Source organism: Callithrix jacchus, chromosome 5, assembly GCF_049354715.1.
Source record: "Callithrix jacchus isolate 240 chromosome 5, calJac240_pri, whole genome shotgun sequence".
NCBI lineage: Eukaryota > Metazoa > Chordata > Mammalia > Primates > Cebidae > Callithrix > Callithrix jacchus.
In genome coordinates, this window is record NC_133506.1 from 145332026 (window position 1) to 145353766 (window position 21741).

Genomic DNA, 21741 nt, shown 5'->3' on the forward strand with positions numbered 1-21741 from the left:
AAAGAAATTAAGGCAAAAATAAAGAAATCATTTGAAACCACTGAGAACAAAGAAACAATGTACCAGAATCTCTGGAACACAGATACATCAGTGTTTAAAGGAAAATTTATAGCACTAAATGCCCACAGGAGAAAGCAGGAAATATCTGAACTTTACACCCTAACATTACAATTAAAAGAACTAGAGAAGCAAGAGCAAACAAATTCAAAAGCTAGCAGAAGACAAGAAATAACTAAGAGCAGAGCAGAGCTGAAGGAGATAGAGACACAAAAACCCTTCAAAAATCAATGCATCCAGGAGCTGATTTTTTGAAAAGATTAACAAAATAGACAATTAGCCAGACTAATAACGAAGAAAAGAGAGAAGAATCAAATAGACACAATAAAAAATGATAAAGGGGAGATCACCACTTATCCCACAGTAATACAAACTACTATCAGAGAATACTATAAACACCTCTACACAAATAAATCAGACAAACTAGAATAAATGGATAAATTCCTAGACACATATACCTCCCAAGACTAAACAAGGAAGAAGTCAAATTCCTGAATAGACCAATAACAAGTTCTGAAATTTAGGCAGTAATTAATAGCCTACTATCCAAAAAAAGTGCAGGACCAGATGGATTGAAAGCCAAATTCTACCAGAGGTACAAGGAGGAGCTGGTACTATTCTTTCTGAAACTATTCCAAACATTAGAAAAAGAGAGATTCCTCCCTAACTCGTTTTAATGGGGCCAGCATCATCCTGATACCAAAACCTGCCAGAGACACAATAAAAAAAGAAAATTTCAGGCCAATATTTCTGAAGAACATCCATGCAAAAATCCTCAATAAAATACAGGCAAACTGAATCAGCAGCACATCAAAAAGCTTATCCACCATGATCAAGTCAGCTTCATGCTCGGAATGCAAGGCTGGTTCACCATACACAAATCGATAAACTAAATCATCACATAAACAGAACCAATGACAAAAACCACATGATTATTTCAATAGATGCAGAAAAGGCCCTTGTTAATATTCAACACCTGTTCATGCTAAAAACACTCAATGCACTAGAAATTGATGGAACTTATCTCAAAATAATAAGAGCTATTTATGGCAAACTGCCAGCCAATATCATACTGAATGGGCAAAAAAGCTGGAAGCATTCCCTTTGAAAACTGGCACAAGACAAGGATGCCCTCTCTCACCACTTGTATTCAACATAGTATTGGAAGTTCTGGCCAGGGCAATCAGGCAAGAGAAAACCATAAAGGATATTCAAATAGGAAGAGAGGAAGTCAAATTATCTCTGTTTGCAGATGACATGATTGTATGTTTAGAAAACCTCATTGTCTCAGTTCAAAAACTCCTTAAGCTGATAAGCAACTTCAGCAAAGTCTCAGGATACAAAATCAATGTGCAAAAATCACAAGCATTCCTATACACCAGTCACAGACAGAGAGCCAAATCATGAGCAAAATCCCATTCACAATTGCTACAAAGAGAATAAAATGCCTAGGAATACAACTTACATGGATGTGAAGGACCTCTTTAAGGAGAACTACAAACCACTGTTCTAGGAAATAAGAGAGGACACAAACAGATGGAAAAATATTCCAAGTTCATGGTTAGGAAAAATCAATATCATCAAAGTGGCCATCCTGCCCAAAGTAATTTATAGATTCAATGCTATTCCCATCAAGCTACTATTGACTTTCCTCCCAGAATTAGAAAAAACTACTTTAAATTTCATATGCAAACAAAAAGGAGCCTGTATAGCTAAGACAATCCTAAGCTAAAAGAACAAAACTGGAGGCATCATGCTACCTGACTTCAAACTGTACTATAAGGCTACAGTAACCAAAACAGCATGGTACTGGTACCAAAACAGAGACATAGACAATGGAACAGAACAGAGTCCTTGGAAATAACACCACACATCTACAACCATCTGATCTTTGACAAACCTGGCAAAAACAAGCAATGGGGAAAGGATTCCCTGTTCAATAAATGGTGTTGAGAAAACTGGCTAGCTATATGCAGAAAACTGAAACTGGACCCCTTCCTTACACCTTATACAAAAGTTAACTCAAGATGGGTAAAAGATTTAAATGTAAGACCTAAAACTATAAAAATTCTAGAAGAAAGCCTAGGCAATACCATTCAGGGCATAGGCATGGGCAAAGACTTCATGACTAAAATGTCAAAAGCAATGGCAACAAAAGCCAAAATAGACAAATGGGATCTAATTAAACCAAAGAACTTCAGCACAGCAGAAGAAGCTATCATCAGAGTGAAAAGTCAATTTTCAGAATGAGAGAAAATTTTTGCAATTTATCCATCTGACAAAGGGCTAATATCTGGAATCTACAAGAACTTAAACAAATTTACAACAAAAAAAAAACCCCATCAAAAGGTGGGTGAAGGATATGAACACTTTTCAAAAGAATACATTTATGCAGCCAACAAACATATGAAAAAGAAAGCCATCATCACTGGACATTAAGAAATGCAAATGAAAACCACAGTGAGATACCATCTCATGCCAGTTAGAATACTGATTATTAAAAAGTCAGGAAACAACAGATGTTGGAGACGATATAGAGAAAAAGGAACTCTTTTACACTGTTGATGGGAGTGTAAATTAGTTCAACCATTGTGGAAGACACTGTGGTGATTCTTCAAGGATCAAGAACTAGAAATACCATTTGACCCAGCAATCCCATTACTGTGTATACACCCAAAGGATTATAAATCATTCTATTATAAAGACACATGCCCATATATGTTCATTGCAGCACTATTCACAATAGCAAAGACTTGGAACCAACCCAAATGCCCATCAATGTGGGACTGGATAAAGAAAATGTGGCACATATACACTGTGGAATACTATGCAGCATAAAAAAGGATGAGTTCGTGTCCTTTGCAGGGACATGGATGAAGCTGGAAACCATCATTCTTGCCAAACTAACACAGGAACAGAAAACCAAATACCGCATGTTCTCACTCATAAGTGGGAGTTGAACAATGAAAACATATGGGCACAGGGAGGGGAACATCATGCACTGAGTGAATTGCCTGTTCACTCTGATGATAGCTTCTTCTGCCTATTGGAGGGTGGGAGGCAAAGGGAGGGATAGCATTTGGAAAAATACCTAATGTAGATGAGGGGTTGATGGGTGCAGCAAACCACTATGGCACATGTATACCTATGTAGCAAACCTGCATATTCTGCACATGTATCCTAGAATTTAAAGTATAATTTAAAAAAATTGAATACTAAAGCAATAATGAGATCCTATTACACATCTATTGAGATGGCTAAAATCCACTGTCTGCCCTGTCAACACCAACAGGAACAGCAACAAGAACTCTCATTCATTCCTGATGGGTATGCAAAATAGTACAGGCACCTTCAAAGACAGTCTGGTGGCTTCTTATATAGCTAAATATATTCATACCAAACAATCCACCAATTATGCTACTGGGTATTTACCCAAAGAATTGAAAACTTATGTCTATGCAAATGTTTGGAGCAGCTTCATTCATAATTACCAAAACTTGGAAGGCAAATAAACTGTGGTATATTCAGATGATGGAATATTAATCAGCACTAAAAGGAAATAAGCTAGAATGCTATGAAAAGGAGGCATGGAATAACATTAAATACGTATTATTAAGGGAAAGAAGTCAATAGTCAATCTGAAAAGGCTCTGTAGCGTATGTTTCCAACTACTTGACATTCTGGAAAAGGCAAATCTCTGGCAACAGTAAAAAGATGAGTGGTAGCCAGGAGACGGGTTTATAGTTGGAGCACAGAAGATTTTTAGGGCAGTGAATCTATTCTCTTATGATGCTATTATGGCGGATACATGTCATTCTGCATTCGTCCAAACCCACAGAATGTGCAACACCAAGAGTGAATCCTAATGTACACTGTGGACTTGGAGCGATTCTGATGCGTCAATGGAAGTTCGTTGATGGTAGCAAATGCACCGCTTTAGTGGGGGGTGCTGATAGTGGGGGTGCATGTGTGAAAGAAGGAGTATGTGGGAAATCTCTGTATCTTCCTCTCAATTGTGTTGTGAACCTAAAATTTGTCATTAAAAAATAAGGTCTTTAAAAAGGGAGTGGGATATTTAAACAGACATTTCACCAAAGAAATAGTGTGCAAGGAAGTTCGAACAGCAGGCTGGAGACAGCTATCCTTTGCAAGACCTACTTGCAGTGTTGGCCCTTGGCTGGTATGTAGAAACTTGGCTGGTAAAGAATTCCCTAAGCTGATGTAAACTTTCCCTGTGTGACTCCCAGGAAGCCCACACATGAATTCCTCCAGACACTGCCTATGTCTTTTTACCTTATGATTGGGCTGTATATCTTTACTATGTGACTGTGCATTCTCCACGAATACAGGTATATGCTAAGTCACCTGGGTCCTTTCCAGTGTATCTCCAAACACAGGGATGGGCATGGGGACCACCAACACCAATGGCAAACACGTGCAAAGATGCTACTTATCATCAGCCGCAGAATGGAAATGGAAATGAAAACCACAATGGGATCCACATCCATTAGAACGGTTACAATTCAAAAGACCAAACCATGCCAAGTGTTGACAAGGAATGCTGGTAGGAATGTAACCACAGTTTAGTGGTTTCTTAAAAAGTTAAACATACACCCACCTTGTGATCCAGCCATTTCACTCCTAGATATATACCTATGAGAAATGAAACCAAGTGTCCATACGCAGACTCACACACAAATGTTTATAGGAGCATTATTTGCAGTAGCCAAAAATTGCAAACAAAATACCCACCAGCAGGTGAATGGATAAGCAAACTGTGACGTGGCCATACAAAGGAATGCTACTCAGCAGGACAAAGAAATAAACTGTTGATACAAGCTGCAACAGGGGGGAAGCTCAGAATATCTATGAGTGAGAGAGGGCAAACAAAAAGGCATATGTACTATGTCATTTCACATATGAAACTTTAGTAAAGGCAAACAAATGCACGTGACAGGAAGCAGATCAGGGTCAAAACTTATCAAATTGTGCACTTTAAACATGTGCAGTTTATTTTACCTCAACAAACCTCAATTATACCTCAGTAAAGCTGATTTTTTTAAGTTCATGGTAGTGACCAAATATGTACCTGCTTTAAAAATATAAATAAATAAAAAAAGATTTACAGAGGTTAAAAGCAAATTCCTGAGACCCAATAAATCCGAGCACTAAAGGCTTAGAATTGTAATAAAAATTCCTGCTACAACTGACACAAGAACAGAAAATCAAACACCACATGTTCTCACTCATAGGCGGGTGTTGAACAATGAGAACACATGGACACAGGGTTGGGAGTATCACACACTGGGGTCTGTTGAGGGGAAATAAAGGAGGGACAGCGGGGGGTAGGGAGTTGGGGAGAGTTAGCTTGGGGAGAAATGCCAGATATAGGTGAAGGGGAGGAAGGCAGCGAATCACACTGCCATGTGTGTACCTATGCAACAATCTTGCATGTTCTTCACATGCACCCCAGAATCTAAAATGCAATTAAAAAAATTCTTGCTACAAAAACTTAGCATCAACAATGCAATCAATAAAACAATTCTCAGTAAAACAATTGAGTGGCAGCAAACTTCTCAATTGCATTAAAACCTAGTGAACATTCTGGTGTGGGCCACCATACATTTCAAAGGGCTGTGGCTGTTGGGGAAGCTTTTTGGCTTCCTTGAAATGAACTTTTCAATCTTGGATAATGCGGTCAACAGCCAATGGCAACAGCAGATAAGAAGCAAGGACATTCAGAAGTACTGTGAAGTTGTAAGTTTCCTCCAGGTGGTTGGAATAAAGGCAGAGTTAATGGGAATAATGAATCCCAATACTTACAGCCCCTTTGCAGTAGAGCTGGAGCTGTCCCATAGGAGTCTGACAATTATGGACACCCTTTTTCTAATTCTAGAACAATATCAAAAGTATCATGAGTTTCTGTCTTCTTCAGTCCATGATCCCAGAGACACACAATACACACTCAGAATCAAAAGAATTCCAATAGTCCTCAGCTGACAATTAGTGAAAAGGTCAGCATAGCTTTTTATTGTTATCGTCCAGCCTGGACTACTGCTGCCCAGGCTGGACTGTAGTGGTTCAATCTTGGCTCACTGCAACCTCTGCCTTCCAGGTTCAAGCAATTCTTCTGCCTCAGCCTCCCAAGTAGCTGGGATTACAGGTGTGCACCACCATGCCCGGCTAGTTTTTGTATTTTTAGTAGAGACGGGGTTTCACCGTGTTGGCCAGGCTGGTCTCGAACTCCTGACCTCAGGTGATCTGCCTGCCTCAGCCTCCCAAAGTGCTGGGATTACAGGCGTGAGGCACCACGCCCGGCCAGCATGTTTCTTTAATTGCCATTCTTCACTTATTTTTCTTTACGACATTTCCTAAACTTGGCTTCCATTATAAATCTCCACATCTTTCTACTACTACTGTTTCTCAGTTACTATCCTTTTCTTGCATGGAAATTTACTAGCACAACTATATATAATATATATTATAGTATTGTATATATAACATGATTGTCATAAATAACAATCATATGGCAACAGCAGATAAGCAACATAATTATATATTACACACATGATTATCATATGTATGTATATAACTATATTGCATATGTGATACATATTATGTATTATATATCATAATAGAATCACTTAAGAAAACTAGTGAGGAAAGAAGAAAGCTATTCTGACCTCTGTATTTTTTTTTTTTTGAGACGGAGTCTCGCTCTTTTGCCAGGCTGGAGTGTAGTGGTGCAATCTTGGCTCACGGCAATCTCCACCTCAGATTCAAGCAATTCTCCCAAATAGTTGGGATTACAGGTGCTTGCCACCACACCCAGCTAATTTTTGTATTTTTAGTAGAGTCGGGGTTTCACCATGTTGGCCAGGGTGGTCTCGATCTCCTGACCGCGTGATCTGCCCGCCTCGGCCTCCCAAAGTACTGGCATTACAGGCGTGAGCCACTGTGCCTGGCAGAACTCTGTATTTTTAAGTCCTCACAACATTTCTATCAAGTAGACCTTCTTGTCCCTATTTTGCTGTACGAAGATGTTAAATTGCTTGCTTGATAGATCCCAGAGAGATTTTAATGTTTGCTGCCTCAAAGTCCTCTGGATTTCTTTCTTCTGGTTATTACTATAGGTAGAACTGAAGCACATTCCTATTATTCCTGAGATAGCATTCCAAATGGTTTGAAGATCTCTCCTCTCTGCCTTAATCCTATACTCTGTCAAAGCAAACTTCCCGAGACAGTACTTCTTCCTCATTGTGTGACTTCCTCACTCTCAACCACTGATGGCTCCATATGTCCTATAGAGATAGTTCAAGAGATTCTGTAAATAAATTTCACGTCACCAGGACTTCTTAGCACCTCCTCAAATCCCACACCCCATATGTTGCACAATCAGAGATTTGATCACACCAGAACATCCTCTACTCCCCAAACAGCTTATGTTCTCCTCTGTGTGATCACTGCCTCCATGTCCTCTCCCTAACGTATGTGTCCTACTCCCGACTCCCATATCTACCTGTTAAAATCCTACCTGTCCTTCCGCCAGAGATGCAACCTCCTCCACGAAGCCTTCCAAAACTCTTCAATCAGAAATAACCTCTTCTCTGTTCACTGAGAACGTAATATATTCATCTGCTTAGATGTGTCTAGTGCATTTTTTTTTTGCATATAACTGTGACTTCAAATAGACTGTGAGCTCCTCAGGGCCAGGGCAATGCATTCATCTTCATACAAACCCCCGCTCCTTGGCACAGCTCTTAATACAAAGTAAATGCTTACATGTTCCATAAAATGATTAGTAAAAAGAATGACTTCTTCAATAGTGAGAACTTCTCCCAGTGAAAAGTTTTATGCACAACTTTCAAATATGGTGGAATACAGAGGAACCCAGGCAAATAAAAGATATATTAAACTCTAAACTGCATTCGAATTGCTAATCTTAAGCTTAGTAATTTAACATTCTCTTTTCATAGAAAAGAGAATGGATGCCTTGCCTTCTCCTTTTCCCTAACATTCTTTAGAAAAAACATCGGCAAAGACTTAAAGGAGTAAAAACTAGAAGTAAGAAGTGTAGATAATTACATGATTATAGCTAAGTGGCCAGTGGCCAGCTGGCAAATGAACAAAATACTACAAATGTGAGAATGAAAAGATCTTCTGTTCTTTACTATGTGGTAGCAGTACAGCAAGTAAAAATGGTATAAATACACCCAAGAGCCGTGTCTCATGCCTGTAATCCCAGCGCTTTGGGAGGCTGAGGTAAGAGGTTGGAGTTTGAGAAAATTTTGATCTCTTTACAACACACTTTGGAGAACATTGTCTTGCTTAAAACCCTCTATTTATTTTTTTGACATGTTTGGGGAAATATCAAATTCCTTGCCTTAGGCTACAAAGACTGGGCACATCCTTCTGTGAGCGTTAGCAAGCCCAGCTCCTGCTCTGCCTGCCCCTTTGTTCCAGTTCTGCCGCACTGGTGCCAGACCAGTCTCTCGCAGGGTCTGGCTCTTGCTGTCGCCTCTGCCTGAAATGCTCTTCCTCTGTATCTTCTCATGGCTGCCTCCTTCCATCCTTCAATTACTCGCTCAAATCCCACCTCCTCAGAAAGGCTACCTTGACCACCCAAATGAACCATCACGATCTGAAATGATTGGTTTTTGTTTCTGAGATGGAGTTGTACTCTTGTCCAGGCTGGACTGTAATGGAGCGATCTTAGCTCACTGCAACTTCTGCCTCCCAAGTTCAGGCAATTCTCCTGCCTCAGCCTCCCGAGTAACTAGAATTGCAGGCATGCACCACCACACCTGGCTAATTTTTTTTGTATTTTTAGTGGAGATGGGGTTTCACTACGTTGGTCAGGCTGGTCTGGAACTCTTGACCTCAAGTGATCCTCACTCCTTGGCCTCCCAAAGTGTTGGGATTACAGACGTGAACCACTGCACCTGGCCAGTTTAAAATTACCTGTTTACTTATCTGTTTACTATCTGCCTCCTTCCACTAGACCATAAGCTGCACACACAGGCAGTGGTCCTGGCCACTGTAATTCCAGAAAAGTGACTGACATGTGAAAGGTAACTGAAATCATTTGTAGTGGCATAAACTGCATTTTACCCCCAGGAGGACGAAGATATATTTTTTGCCTTATCTTTCACCTCCGGAAGCAGAGATTAGTTGAAAGCATCAGGGAATGTGGAATCAGATAGACTTGGAGCTAAATCCCGATTCTGCCACTTATTTTCCTGGCGATGTTGGCAGGGTCATTTAAAAGGAGCTCCAGCTACAAATTTTTCAGTGTGGTTGGAAATGAAATGGATGAGCCAACTCTGAGGCCTGTCTACCTCAGAGGACTGCTTTGCACATGTAAGGGCGCCAGTCTGGCTCTCAGTCAGGAGCTCTTTCCTGGCCTCCTGCTCTTTCAACAAAAAGAATTTTATTTCTCCTCAGGAATAACGTTGCTTAAGAATGTTCAAGTTTAACATTCAAGAAGTAAGAGATTCGCAGAAACAATTCCTGAAGAAGAGAATAAACAGCTTCTTTCATTAGTAGGAAGAGTAAAATTCAAACACTTTAAGCATCAGAAAGCAGTGCTCCAATTAAAATAATGGTAATAATAAATAAATACAGTGAGCCCTACACACGTGTTTACAATATGTCGGGTATTGTTGTTTACCTTCACAACAATCCTTGAGGTCAATGCCACTGTTATTCTCTCATTACTTTTTGCTTTCCTTTTTTTTTTTTTTTTTAAGAGATAGTGTCGCACTTTGTTGCCCAGGCTGCAGTGTAGTGGTGCAATCATGGCTGACTGTGGCCCCGACCTCCTGGACCCAAGTGATCCTCCTGCCTCAGCCTCCCGAGTAGTTGTGACTATAGGTATGCATCGCTGTGCCTGGCTAATTTTTAATTTTGTTGTAGAGTGGTGGGCGGGGGCAGGTATCTCACTGTGTTTCCCAGGCTGGTCTAGAACTCCTGGGCTCAAGTGGTCCTCCCGCTTCAGCCTCCCAAAGTGCTGGAATTAAATATGTGAGCATTGTTCGCATCAAGAAACTGATGCAGAGAGAGGTTCGACAGCTAGGAAAGTCACATAACAGAATCTCAAGGGTGACCACAGATGATGCTTGTCTCTCGCTCAGTCTCCCATGCTCTTTCCACCCTTGGTGCCCTTCCTGTCCACATGGATCCCGTGTGTCCTCTCCCTCTTCCTCCTTCCTCCTCCAGCCCACTGGCACCAGTCATTAGCCACAATGTAGCATATTCACCGCCAAGATGTCAGCTCTGCCAGGCTGCCCGTGAGCAGTGTACCAGCAAGACTGACCAAAAGAGGTGGGAGAAATACCTGGGCATCTTCCACCTCCCTGGGAGCCCCCTCAGCTGTGCCTACTTAAAGCACAGTCTTCATCGGCTCCCATCTCACTCATGAGAGTCCAAGCCAAAGCTCCTGTCCCCCAAGGTCCAAGCGTGTACAGTCTTCATACTGAAGAGCACTGAAGACAGGGGGATAAAGGATCAGCAGTTGCTTTAAGTCCTTGCAAAGCTGTTAGAACACTACTCATGGCACTGTAGCCCTTTCAGTGGCACCTTGTTATGAGCACATTTTTTTTTTGAGACGGAGTTTCACTCATTTCACCCAGGCTGGAGTGCAGTGGCACGATCTCAGCTCACTGCAACCTCCGCCTCCTGGGTTCAAGTGATTCTCCTGCCTCAGCCTCCCAAGTACCTGGGATTACAGGTGCCTGCCCCCATGCCCAACTACTTTTTTTGGTATTTTTAGTAGAGACGGATTTCACCATGTTTGGCAGGCTGGTTTTGAACTCCTGACCTCAGTGAGAGGTCAATAACAGAGAATGACTGATTTAGTAGTAGCAGTCAAAAATCAAGGAAGGGAAAAGCTACATGAACATTAAAGTGTATTTTCTTGTAATAAAGGTTTTAGAGAAAGATTTCCTAGACAGGGGGTATGTTGATAACAACTTTTCCCAGGCCTTAAAAGCTTTTTTTTTTTTTAAGTCATTAAGAAATATGGCTTTGAAAAGATGATTTTTTCAGAAATCATCCAGCTTTGGGAAGAATGATCTAGTTTGTCGTTTCCTTCCCAAATGTTTCAGATTCAACATTAGAAAGGCTCTGATGGTTCCAGAGATAGGACTGCATGAGTCTTGAGGAAAGGCCAGTGAAAATAACACCACTGTTGATATCCTCCCAGAATGCTCTGGGGAGTCAGGCCACAGCTGCTAGGGGCTCAGGCCTGCTAGAGTATGAGAAGAGAGGAGGATGTAGATGAGCATTTTTCCTTTACAAAGAACAAAATGAATTCATTCACTGTCTATTTTAAAGAAACAGTTTTTGGTTTAACCGTGAAATAATTGCTAACATCCATCCTTTCGTCAAATATTTATTGAGCACTTCCTGGAAGCCATCCCAGGCAGGAGGTGATTAATATCCTCAGGAGCTTACATTCTAGTTTGTGGGACCGTCATTAAGTGCTAACAGATTCAGAATCACTACCCTGACTCAGACAAGTGCTGTAAAGGAGAGACCCACATGAACTTACCAAAGTGAGTTTGGCCCAAGAGGCCTGAAGAAGTGAGAACTAAGCTGAGATTTCAAGGTAGAGGATAACTAGAATTTCATTATTCTGCATTGCAGTTTTCATTTATGTTCCCAACTCTCAATCTGTACAGTCATGGAAACAGCCCTGAGGAATACATGAATTTTATAAAAAGGCAGCTTACCTGGAGAACTCCAGAACATTCAGATTTTCAAAAGTGGGAGGCTGAGGCGGGTGGATCACCTGAGGTCAGGGGCAAGACCAGCCTGGCCAATATGGAGAAACCCCGTCTCTACTAAAAATACAAAAATTAGCCTGGCATGGTGGCGCATGCCTGTAATCCCAGCTACTCGCGAGGCTGACGCAGGAGAATCACTTGATCCCAGGAGCTGGAGGTTGCAGAGAGCCAAAACCACTACCATAGCATTCTAGCCTGGGTGACAGAGAGAGACTCCATCTCAAAAAAAAAAAAAAAAAAAAAAAAAAAATCAAAAGTGTATTTTTCTCCCATCTCCAGAAGATAACATATTCTTACCTAAGGAAAAAATATTCATCTTGCAACATGATTCTTACCCCAATCACAAATAAGGTTTACCCTCCAAATACACATCTTTCCTCAAAATGTAAATTTTCTTGCAAGTCTGATGGGATGATGGCGCCCTCCCCTGGTAAGAGCAGTGTTTGCAACCTGGGCAATATTAAGAGCACAAATGATTCCAATACTACTAGACAGCGCCGATTCAGGACAGAAGTACCTCCCTTTTCAACCTAAAATCAGCACTATTAGAAACAGTCTAAAAATAGTCTCAGCTGTCAGGGTACGTGCAGTAAGTGAGACAATCAGCAGACAGCAACGGGAGAACAAATCAATCTTTGTGTTACATCGCACAGATCAAATGAAATCCTTAATGCTTCGTTTGACGAGGTACTTACAGTAAGAGGTGGAGTGTTATACATAAAATTTTACAGCAACGATGCATTCTTTTCTAATTTTTTCCATTTCTAGCCTCTTGATTCCTGTAGGCAAGATCAATTTATCTCTGAATCTTCCATCCCCCAGCAACTCTAATATGGCACTATAGGATTTTAAATAATTTGAGAGTCATCCATATGTCCGATACTATGGATATAAAGATGAATTAATCAGTCACTTCTATTAAACACTCAATGTCTAGTAAACATCTTTAACCAATAGTGTGTTGGCCACCATGTTTATATTGCTTCAGCTTTTTTCCTCATAAAAGGTTTGTGATGAAAAGTTATCAAGACAGAACAAGGAAATATGTACAATAAATAGCTTAATAACTGAACTCACCTAAAATAGTTTAAACCATATTAATTCTTCATTGGAAAAGCAGTATATTTTATTTTATTTATTTGTTTGTTTGTTTTTGATGAGTTTTGCTTTTGTTGCCCAGGCTTGTAGTGCAGTGGCGCGACCTCAGTTCACTGCAAACCCCGCCCCCCGGGTTCAATCGATTCTTCTGCCTCAGCCTCCTGAGTAGCTGGGATTACAGGTGCCCACCACCATGCCCAGCTAATTTTTGCATATTTACTAGAAACAAGATTTCACCATGTTGGCCAGGCTGGTCTCAAACTCCCACCTCAAGTGATCCGTCTGCCTCTGCCTCCCAAAGTGTTGGGATTACAGGCGTGAGCCACCATGCCTGGTCTAAAACACAGTATATTTCTTGAAGCTCTGAGGATACTAACTCTTTGGAATTGCTTACTTTAATTATGCACCTTCTATGTGCCAGGCACTAATTTAAATTACTTTACATATATTAACTTGGACCCTATGACATGCTTGATGATAAAACTGGGGCAAATATAGAGACATTAAGGAATGTTCCCGAGAATGACGGCTGGAAAGGTGTGGAGCGAGGTTGAAACTCCAGGTACTGTGACTCCAGGGCTCCTGTTCTGAACCAATGTTCCCTTGCAGCTGCTCTCTGGAAAGGCAGGTAAATGTAATGCATTGAAAAATCTTCTGGGTGCTACTCACAGCTTCTATGGTGGCAGAGTATGGTGCTCTTATAGTGAAAACAAAGCCAAGATTTTTTGTTCCTTTCACGAAAGCTGCTTCATCTGTCAGTAAAAGGTTTGTATTAGTAGAAATTGAGCAAATAGAATCAGACTGAATTTAATTTAGAACAGATTTCCACTCTCCAGCACTAACACCTTGTCAGTTTTTTAAACTTGACTTTTTTGATCCAAATGCACTTATATCTCCTTCTAGGGACCAGCTTGGGTTCACAAAAGTGGAAATTTGGTTAAACAGGACCTCTTTCAGTGGGGCTGAGATGAATTAACCAGGCGGAGGGTGAAATACTTCCTTACTGTTTGTGATGATCTTGTTTGTTCTCAAAGCCATTCGTAGTAATCCCATAAAATGTTGCAAGGCCTTAACTTTACCTCTGTTTTGTAATTGATGATAACTAAGTGCACCGCTGAGCCCCACGTTCTGAGCACCTTCACAGCCTCTTTACAGCAGTCTTTGTGGATGAACCATAAGTGCTGTAAGAATTCCAGGGAAGGTGAAGGTCAGACGCAAATAAGGCGATTGGTGGTAGCACCCACTTCTTCTGAGGCCTCATCCCCTGCCAGTCACGCAGAGCTATGTACACCTACCTACCTGGGGAGGAAGCCTGGGGGATTATACTGTTTCCATCTCTCTTGGGAATAACAGAGTGGCATACAGATAACAGGATAAGAAATTCTGTGATATAGTCTTGCATGGGCTATAAAAGAAAAGGCACCAGATTAGTGAGACTCTTTCAACATCAATAACACAAGACATATATATGGTCTAAAATTTGTGCCAGCCATTGCACTCCAGGCTGGGTAACAAGCGCGAAACTCGGTCTCAAAAAAAAAAAAAAAATTTGTGCCAGCTGCGTTTTGACCTCAGGTGCACACATAGTCAGGCCCCAGCAAAAAACCATATCATGCATTCAAAATGTATTTGGGGAGTGGCGACTGAGTCTAGGAGGTATAGGAGGCTGGAGAGACCTCAGGAAACAAGCTGACCCTGGCTTCTTGGAACTTTATTCTCATTGGAGGGAGAGAATTTCCCAAAACTGGAGAAAAACAATAGAGATTGTGATAGAGAAAAGAAGAGTCTGTTGTGTTGTGTTGTGTTGCATTGTATTGTATTGCATTCTATTTTTGAGATGGAATCTAGCTCTGTTGCCCAGGCTGGAGTGCAGTGGTGCAATCTCAGCTCAGTACAACCTTCACCTCCCATGTTCAAGTGATTCTTCTGCCTCAGCCTCCTGAGTCACTAAGATTACAGGCACCCACCACCATGCCCAGCTATTTTTTGCATTTTTAGTGGAGAGGAGGTTTCACCATGTTGGCCAGGCTGGTCTCGAACTCCTGACCTCAGGTGATCCGTGTGCCTTGGCCTCCCAAAGTACTGGAATTACAGGTGTGAGCCACCGTGCCCGGCCTGGAATCTTAAGTCAAGAAGAGTTCAATGTGACTTTATTAGGAAATAGTGCCTCTAATGAGGTAATTAAGATTAAATTAGTGGGACCCTAATCAATGTGAATGTGCCCGGGAGGACACCCAAAAACATTCAGACCATTTTCTTTTCTTCCCCCTGCCGTGTGTGCATGCGTGTGTGTGTGTGTGTGTGTGTGTGTGTGTGTCTAGAAAGCTTAACATCTATTCTCAGCAAATTTCAACTATATAATATCATTAACTACAGTCATCAGACATATATTAGATATCCAGAATTTATTCATTTGCATAACTAAAACTTTTTACCCCTTGACAAACATCTCCCCATTTTCCCCTCCCCTGAGCACCTGGCAGCCACCATTCTACTCTCAGCTTCTATGAGTTTTAACTATTTTGGGTCCCACATATATGTAAGATCATGCAGTGTTTGTCTTTCTGTGTCTGACTTATTTCACTTAGCACAATATCTTCCAGGTTCATCCATGTTGTTGCAAAGGGCAAGGTTACCTTCTTTGTTAAGACTGAATAATATTTCATGGTATATACTGTCAAGCGGAAATGCTGTGAGTTGGTATTAATTCCTAGGAGGAGAACACCGTGCACCAGCTATCAGTTCCAGAGGAGGACTCTAAACACCTCACCAGTTTCTGCTAAGGTTCCTAGTCTGGCAGGAGGTTTTGTACAAACCCAGCTGCCAGAGTTCTGTAAGGGTTCTTGACTCTGGCAGGGGCTCAGAGCAGATCTAGCTGCCATAGCATTTGTGCCTCTACAACTTGCCTTCTTAGGTCTAGTCGATGAGACAGACACTCGCATAACAAGTCAGGCAAAGGAAATGTGTTACCCAAAGTTAGACAGCAAGAATCAACAGAAGCCTGGGATCCATGGCAAGCCAATCTCCCAAGGATCAGGAGAGCTGCATGGAATGAATGGAGTCTCATCTGCCTGTACCCCACTTCACACTGTAGCCGAGAGACCCCAAAAGCACTCTGCTCTGGGTTCTGTATCCCAGGGGCATCTGAGATTACTGAGTACAAGCACTGCAGGACATCCTGTTCTGGGAGGAACGAGGACAAAGCCTGGGCTATTCCAAACAGTTCCTTCTTATCTCACGGCTCTGCATTCTCAGCACATTCTATTCTTATAAGAACTGTAAGTGGGAAGGAGAAGTGGTAGGTCTGCCAAGGCCATTCACGGTCCTGTCCTTCTGCAACGCACTCCCCCGACCCAGGTACCTCCTAGCAAAGCCAGTCCACCTCACACGCTCATCAACCTTCTCGGATCTGGAGGCAGGGATTTGTCTCTTCAAATAGATGTAGCACCTTGACTGACATGATCTCAGTGCAACATCATCAAGCTTTCACCAGAATACACTTTGCTAGGCCTAGGAGGATTCCTACCACAAGCAGGACGTCCAGGCCTGAGACTAGCCCAGGATCCCAGCAGTCCAGGCAAGAAGTTGCTAAAGAGTCAAAGAAGAATCCTCAGGCGGCTCCTCTGTCTGCAGCCAGCGAGCCTGCTTCTGAGCCTCTTCCGCTTGTGTCCCTTGCCTGCTTCCTGCACTTCCGGTAGTTGGATATGTTTCTATCACTTGGGGTGCTGGCTGTCCAGGTATTGTAACCCAGTCTGTCTGTACAGTCCTGAGCATACTACCTCTGCAGCACCTGCTGACCTACTTCTTAACCTACATCTTTCTACATCAGCCTTCCAGTCTAGGAAGGGAAGTCACATCCTGTACAAATCTGACAAGGCACCGGACTAGAAGGATCACTAGAAGGACCCTAGTGTCCAGGTACTCCTTGGTTCCATTCCCGCCCCTGTACACCCAGGAAAAGCAGCACCAGGGAAAGCATGGCTTCCAGATTAGAATCAGGCGGCTCTGCTTGGGGTACTATAATGGCCTGAACCACAGAACACCCCAGGATGGCACTCTAAAGGGAAGAAGGAAAAAGAATGATTGGAAACACCAAAATTGGGATTTGATAGGCAGGCACAGGCCAGTCTGGTGTCTGCCTGGTCCTTTAAGAGTCTAGTCACTCAGCTGCCATTTTCCTGATCAAATTCCTAGGCTGTTGACAACAGCCAGTGAATCCATGAAAATGTAGCAACATGTGGTGTCAGGGTGGCCTGCACAGCCAGAACCACTGCACACAGTTTAACCCATTGAGTGAAAATATCCATGCCCAGTGTCAGTCAAAAGAAGGCAAATCCAGTGTACCCCTTCTGCATTCAGTTTCACAGAGTTGTCAGTAAACCAAGCTACACCATTGGTAGGCATGTGTCTATATGTTGGACCCTTCTCCTCCACAGGGTCCTAGGACAGGAGAAGGTCAAGACCAAAGGGATTCCTCTCGGCATTAAGCAGTGCCATGCTGGGGGATAGACTGATGCAGATAAAATGCTCCAGTGCTTTTCTATGCAACCATCTTCAGTTTTTGTGCTCCACTGGGATGCTACGGGTTCTTAATTATACTCCGGAGCACTCTCAGAGCTATTTTCACTGGTAGATAAATTGCTGTTTTTGCAGGACAAGAGCTGGTGCCTCCTCATCCACCCTCTTGCTGAAGTCATTTCTCTTCAATTCTCAATCACATCTTTTGAGTTGTTTTTATTTCTTGCCCCGGATTTAATCAAGGATCAAACAGCTAGCCTTCTTTAATCTGGAACAAATAGTTCCTCCATATTTTAAAAAACCTTCATGACATTGACCTTTTTTAAGGTTTGTTTTATGAAACTCTCCTGATAATTTAATTGAAACATATATCAATTGAAAACATATATCTCCAGAAGCTTTCAAAAATGCTCTAAACAGGCTAAGATGTGGACAGAAGACACACTAAATATTTTAATGATTAACAAATTATCACACAATAAAACATTACTACATAAAGCAAATAGCATGGATTGAAATGTAGTGTTTCATGTCTCTATTATTCTCATGTTTATTTTTATTCTTACTTATAGATATTTGAAGAGTTCAGGCCCATTGATTTAAAGAATGTCCCTTAATTACATTTGTCTCTTTGCTTCCTCAAATTAGATTTTGATTAAACATTTTTGGCAAAAATGTTACATAGGACAGGTCATGCCTTCCTCAATGAATCACATCAGAGGCATAAAATATAAAATATCAGTGTGTCATTTTATTGATGATAAATTGATCATCTAATTAAAATAGCATCTTCCAAATTTCTTCATTGTAAATGGAATTTTTTCTATTTGTAATTAATAAGTAATCTGTGGCTGGGCATGAGGGCTCATGCCTATAATCCCAGCACTTTGGGAGATAGAGGTGGACAGACTGCTTGAGCCCAGGAGTTCAAGACCAGCAACATGGAGAAACCGCATCTCTGTAAAAAATTAGCTGGACATGGTGGTGCATACCTGTAGTTCCAGCTACTCAGGTGGCTAAGGCAGGAGGATTGCTTGAGCCTGGGAGGTCAAGGCCACAACATGCCATGATCATTCCACCGCAGTCCAGTTTGGGTAACAAAGTGAGACCCTGTCTCAAGGGAAAAAAAAATTTTTTGAAAAAAAAAAAATTTCTTTGGTGACCTTGAGTAGCCAAATGGCTGGGAGCATTTGAATTAGCATGTGGGCTTTGAGGTAGGAATTCTGGGAGATTTGTACCCTTTGGATACTGTGCCTGGATTTTATGCTGCTGCATAATTTTCTTTCCTGACATTTGCTATGGAGCCAAGTACAGCCTCTCTCCCAGTTTAGCCTCTGCTGAAAGGAACTTTAAAATGTGTTTGAACACTGAACTATTCAATTCAAAAAGACATACTGTTTTATAGAAATCTGTTAAATGCTTTTGCTCTCAAAGTCTTTAAGGCTTAAAAATCAGCAAAACTACAATAGTATCATTTAGTTTGTCTTCAAATGGGAAAAACTTGTGAGACTTGATACATGAGAACAGATTCACTAATTGTTTTCCCTTTATAGAGTATTGACCACGACTCTACAGAGACATATAATAAATTGTGAAGAAAGCCTCACAATTTAGAAGCACCAGTGTGAGGAGCTTGAAATCAATGGGACATGTAATGCAATTCTTCTCTTGCTTCCTTCCTTCCTTTCCCTACCCTGCCTAGACACTTTTGGGCATCTGTGTATATTTGCTGGTAGGTGTGTTATTCGTGAGATAGGATGAGGGATCAGGACTCATTCATTAATGATCATTTGCCTCCCTGCCTATAACCATACTAGACTGTGAGCAACTTGAAGGTAGGAGCAGCTTAAACAGATTCTGACACATACTAGTTTTTGCAGAAGTGGAACTGAGAAGGTAAAATGGAATACGTTAGTCATGCAATGAAAAAATAATTTTGGACTAATAAATAATAACAACTTAATTATTTATACAGTTCACAGCTTAGAAAACAATTTCATGGTTGACTGCATTCTGTGGTATACGTTTCACTCATATTCTCACAGAAAGTATAGATTACTTTGCTGGAAAACTCATACATAGATCTGCAATATATTCCTAAAATTATATTTTAATCAGACTCCCTCAGTTTAGCCTCTGCCTAAAGGCACTTTAAATGTGTTCAAACACTGAACTCTCAAGTGAAAAAGATATGTTGTCTTATAAAAATCTGTGGCCGGGTGCAGTGGCTCATGCCTGTAATCCCAGCACTTTGGGAAGCAGAGGTGGGTGGATCACGAGGTCAGGAGATCGAGACCATCCTGGCCAACATAGTGAAACCCCGTCTCTACTAAAATACAAAAAAATTAGCTGGGCTTGGTGGCACACTCCTGTAGCCCAAGCTACCCAGGAGGCTGAGGTAGGAGAATTATTTGAATCCGGGAGGCGGAGGTTGCAGTGAGCTGAGACCATGCCACTGCACTCCAGCCTGGTGACAGACGAAGACTCCGTCTCAAAAAAAAAAAAAATCTGTTATATGCTTTTCGCTCTAAAAGTCTCTAAGCCTTAAAAATCAGCAGGGTAGGGCCGGGTACAGTGGCTCACACCAGTAATCTCAGCACTTTGGGAGGCTGAAGCAGGCGGATGACGCGGTCAAGTGATCAAGACCATCCTGGCCAACATGGTGAAACCCTGTCTCTACTAAAAATACGAAAATTAGCCTTGCATGGTGGCGCCACCTGTAGTCTCAGCTATTTGGAAGGCTGACGCAGGAGAATCTCTTGAACCCTGGAGGCGGAGGTTGCAGTGAGCCAAGATGGTGCCACTGTACTCCAGCCTGGCAATAAAGCGAGACTCCTGCATTTCAAAAAAAAAAAAAAAAAAATCAGAAGGGCATATTCTGCTATCAAAACTACAATAGTATAATTTAGTTGCTTTCAAAGTGAAAAAAGATTTGTAAGACTTGACATATTAACTGTTTCCCCTTTGCTGAGTATTGACCATGGTGTTACCGAGATGGACATTCAGTTTTGAGTCACTTCCACCCGCAGATAGTTCAACGTTTCCTGGTCATAATGACTGCACAATACGAGTGTCTCTGCCTTTTAAAGCTGTTCTGGCTTAAAACAATGATTCACCTTACATTTTCTATGAGTGAAAATAACGTAGACTGAATGCTAAGTGTACACACCATGTAGGCCACATAGGATCAATCTGTGGACTCCCAAAGGCAGGCTATCCAAAGCAAATAGCCTTAGGTCCTCTCCACCAGTAGAGGGCAGTCCTCTCCCTACAAACTGTCTACCTAGTGGGTTCCAAAATGCACACTGCAGGAAATTATTTCAGAACTTTTAGGTACTTTTATTTATTTATTTATTTATTTAACTTACTGAGACAGGATTTCGCTCTGCCACCCAAGCTGTAGTGCAGTGGCACAAACACAGTTCACTGCAGCCTCAACTTCCCAGGCTCAAGCCATCTTCCCACCTCAGCCTCCAAAGCAGCTTCAACTACAAGCACGCACCACCACGCCTGGCTAATTTTTTTGATTTTTTTTGTACAGATGGGTTCTCACTATGCTGCCCAGGCTGGTCTCGAACTCATGGGCTCAAGCAATCTGCCCACCTTGGCCTTCACAAGCCCTGGGGTTACAGGCGTGAGCCATCGTGCCCAACCAAGGTATTATTTTTACTTTAGCTTTTTAAATTTTCTATTTGGTGTGCTCTTTCTAATAATACCTAAATATATACGAGCATGCATTACATTTTTATAACTTACAAATAAGTATATATAATATACATTTGGAATGCATTTTTTTAAGTTGTTACTGAAAGTAATGTATTGTCAAAGTGTAGAGGCCATGATTCTAAAATTGTGTTCTCTACACCTAACTATGAACCTTGTGCCCTTCCAAAACCAAAGATCACACTTCTGGAAAGTTCCTTCCTCACATTCAGTATCTATTTAGATAACATACACTATCTCCTAGCTTCTGCTAAGTTCTGGAAATACAGTAAGAGGCAAAAGAGCCATAGCCCCTCCCACCCCGTGCCCTTATGAAACGTGTAGTCTATACAAACATAAATATTAAACAAACACAAAATGCATGTTTTAACCCTACCATGCGTTGGGGAAGCCAGTCAGACGATTTATTCAGGAATAAGAATTCAGTCATTCACCGCGGCACCCATGTCAAAGCTTCATTACCCTTGCGGCCCTAAAACGTGTCAGAGTCTTGATATACACACTGCAGAGTTGAAAAACAGATCTTTTTTTTTTTTTTTTTTTTTTTTTTTTTTCCCCC

The 21741-nt window shown here is 41.5% G+C and overlaps 1 long non-coding RNA gene across 1 annotated transcript; it reads right to left on the bottom strand.

Annotated features, from left to right (window-relative positions):
• Positions 1-5034: 5034 nt before the first annotated feature.
• LOC118153463 (uncharacterized) lies at positions 5035-21458 on the bottom strand. Its single transcript, XR_013536166.1, has 2 exons — positions 14241-21458; positions 5035-14122 (listed from the first exon to the last, which is right to left on the bottom strand). It is a non-coding gene; the product is annotated as an uncharacterized LOC118153463 (long non-coding RNA).
• Between the last annotated feature and the right edge of the window lie 283 nt (positions 21459-21741).